A 3,610-nucleotide genomic window follows, 5' to 3' on the forward strand; every position below is an offset into this window, starting at 1 on the left:
ATCATGTCCGAAAAGATGGACAGCATGCATCTTTGGAAAGTGGCAGGTGCATTGCACAATCCAAAGGGCATGCGTCTATAAGCAAAAACTCCATATGGACAAACAAATGATGTTTTCTCTTGATCACTAGGATCAACTACTATTTGGTTGTAGCCCAAATATCCATCCAAGAAGCAATAGTAAGCATGTCCGGCAAGCCTTTCAAGCATCTGATCCATGAATGGGAGTGGGAAATGATCTTTTCTGGTGGCTTCATTGAGCTTCCTGTAGTCTATGCACATCCTCCACCCAGTAACGGTTCTTGTGGGTATGAGTTCGTTCTTCTCATTTGGCACCACCGTTATGCCACCTTTCTTGGGAACTACATGGATGGGACTAACCCATGGGCTATCAGAAATGGGGTAGATTACCCCTGCCTGCCATAACTTCCTCACTTCCTTTTGTACCACTTCTTTCATGACGGGATTCAATCTTCTCTGAGCTTGAATGGAGGGTCTAGCATCTTCTTCTAACAAGATTTTATGCATGCATATGGATGAACTTATCCCCTTCAAATCAGCTAGGGTCCATCCAATGGCATCTTGATGAGTTTGCAGCACCTTGATCAATTCTTCTTCTTGTTCTTGGCTCAAGGCCGAGCTAATGATAACAGGGTGACTCTCATCACTACCCAAGTATGCATACTTGAGATTAGGGGGCAATGCTTTGAGCTCAGGTTTTGGTGCTTCCTTTTCTTCTTTCACTTTCTCTGGCCTGCTTAGCATGGTTGTGTCAGCACCCTTGATATCACTAACTTCAATATCCTTGATGAACTCCTCCTCTGCCACTTCCTTTATTGTTTCCTCAAAAGTTTCTTGTACTGCAATGTCCACTACATCAACCCTCATGCATTCCCTTAGTGATTCTGATGGATAGCTCATTGCCTTGAATACATTAAACACCAATTTCTCATCATGGAGTCTAAGAGTGAGTTCACCCTTTTGTACATCTATGATGGCTCCAGCAGTAGCTAGGAAGGGTCTTCCCAGGATTATTGAAGCTTTGGCTTCTTCCTCCATATCTAACACCACAAAATCAGCAGGAAATATAAATTCTCCCACTTTCACCAACAAATCCTCAACTATCCCATGAGGGAATTTAAAAGTTCGATCTGCCAATTGGAGGGCCATTCTTGTTGGTTTGGCTTCTTCAATCTTCATTCTTCTCATCATTGTTAGCGACATCAAATTGATGCTGGCCCCTAAATCACACAAGGCCTTCTCCACCATGACTTCTCCTATAATACAGGGGATTTGGAAACTGCCTGGGTCCTTCAATTTCTGAGGCAATTTGTGCTGAATGATGGCACTGCATTCTTCAGTTAACAACACAGTTTCCTCATTTCTCCAGCTTCTCTTCTTGGTCATCAATTCTTTTAAGAATTTTGCATAGAGTGGCATTTGCTCTATTGCCTCAGCAAAGGGAATGTTGATTTGAAGCTTCTTGAAAATCTCCAAGAACCTGGAGAATTGGCCATCCTTTTCACTTTTCATCAAACGTTGAGGATAAGGTGCTTTAGGTGTGTAAGGCTTCAAGACCTCTTTTTCTTTTTCTTTTGCTGCAAACGGTGTAACAGATTGTCCTTGTTCTTTGTCTTTCACATTTTCCTTTGCTTCATCCTCTGTGGTTTCCCTTGAAATCTCCTTTAGATTCTTTCCACTTCTGAGGGTTATGGCCTTACATTCCTCCCTTGCAATAGCCTTGGCAGCATGAGAACCGCTTGTCCCAGGGGCTTGCTTAGTCAAATACAAAATTTGATTTTCTAGCTTCTGGATGGCAGCTCCTTGGTTTTGCAAGTTAGAATTTACTTCTTCCTTAAAAGCTTTCAATTCAATTATGTCTTGGCTCATGGTTGCAAGCATTCCTTCTATCCGGTTTAATTGATCTTGAAATTGTTGGTTCGGATTAGGTTGGGTATGTTGATTATTCTGGCCATGATATGATGGTTGGGGGTAAGTGTTTTGTGTGGCTTGGTATGATCTTTGGTTGGAGTTTTGGTATGTGGAATTGTTATGTTGGTTGTGGTTGTAAGGTTTGTGGTTTTGTGGTTGGATTTGTTGGTTTCCCCACCCAAAGTTTGGGTGGTTTCTCCAGCCTGGGTTGTAAGTGTTGGAATGTGGATCATATGATTGCCTTTGTTGGTTTCCCACATAGTTAACCTCATCCCAATCATCTCCTTCAATGCCTACTTCCTCTTGATCTTGTGTGTGTATTGCAGCCACTTGCTTTGTTTCTAATTGCCTGGTAAGCTCTGCTAGTTGCTTGGCAAACACCTTGTTTTGGGCTAGAATTGTATCAACCTGGTTCAGCTCCATTACTCCCTTAGTGTTGTGCCTTTCTGATGCATAGTAGTACTCATTCTCAGCCACTGTCTCGATCACTTCAATGGCTTCTTCCACAGTCTTTTTCTTGTTCAATGAACCTCCTGATGAATGGTCTACAGCCTTCCTTGATTCATAAGAAAGCCCATCATAGAAGATGTGCAATTGCACCCAATCATGGAACATGTTTGGTGGGCATTTCCTTGTCAAGTCCTTGAATCTCTCCCATGCCTCGTAGAGAGTTTCACCATCTTGTTGTCTAAAAGTCTGAACCTCAGATCGAAGCCTATTGACCTTTTGTGGAGGGTAGAAACGTGCCAGAAACTTGCTTTCCACCTCATCCCATGTTGTTAGACTCCCCCTTGGGAATGATTCCAGCCACTTAGCTACTTTGTCCCTAAGTGAAAATGGGAATAAAAGCAGTTTATAGGCATCTTCCTGGACTCCATTGGACTTCACAGTGTCACAAATTCTCAGGAATTTTGTGAGATGTTGGTTTGGGTCTTCATTAGCACCTCCTCCAAAAGAACAATGATTCTCCACAAGTGATATTAGCTGTGGCTTGAGCTCAAAATTGTTGGCCTGAATGGGTGGTTTCTGGATGCTACTACCACAATTCCCAGAGGTTGGGTTTATGTATGAGCTAAGAACCCTCCTCTCAGGAATGGCATTGTTTCCATCAGCTCTCTCATGGTTGTGAACTTCTCTATCCATGTTGAGATCTAGAGCTTCCTCAAAATTGTCCTCAGATTCTCCTTCAGATTCCTCTTCTCCCACTACTCTCTTCCCTCTTGCTTCCCTTCTAAGTCTATGAAGGGTCCTCTCTGGTTCGGTATATGGAGGAGTTGATGTCTCTCCTCTCCTACCTGTCATACAAGAACACAGCTCAAACACAAACAAGTGAAATACTCTTGGTTACTGGAAGAGTATGGTTAGCTCAATTGAGGAATTAATTCAAACAGTTAGTGAGTCAGTGAGTTAGTTGCATGAATTTAAAGGCATAAAGAAGGAAAGCATGTAACCAAGTGCAGAAATTAAAATTCAACAAGTATCTAGAACAGAATTAACAAAGCAAGAGAAAATTGCTCAATCTAGTTAGCTTCCAATTTGAGAATTGTCAATCGAAAACCAATCCCCGGCAACGGCGCCATAAACTTGATGCGCATAAACTAGTTATGCTACGATTTAGGAAATTGCACGATCGGCAAAATTCCTTCCGGCAAGTGCACCGGTTATCGTCGTCAAGTAAA

The 3,610-nt window shown here is 42.4% G+C and overlaps 1 non-coding gene across 1 annotated transcript; it reads left to right on the forward strand.

Annotated features, from left to right (window-relative positions):
- Positions 1-2,544: 2,544 nt before the first annotated feature.
- On the forward strand, positions 2,545-2,648 carry LOC148561794 (small nucleolar RNA R71). The gene has a single exon (XR_015886492.1). It is a non-coding gene; the product is annotated as a small nucleolar RNA R71 (small nucleolar RNA).
- The last annotated feature ends 962 nt before the right edge of the window (positions 2,649-3,610 follow it).

Source organism: Arachis ipaensis, chromosome B6, assembly GCF_059453495.1.
Source record: "Arachis ipaensis isolate K30076 ecotype BB chromosome B6, ASM5945349v1, whole genome shotgun sequence".
In the NCBI taxonomy this organism is placed as follows: domain Eukaryota; kingdom Viridiplantae; phylum Streptophyta; class Magnoliopsida; order Fabales; family Fabaceae; genus Arachis; species Arachis ipaensis.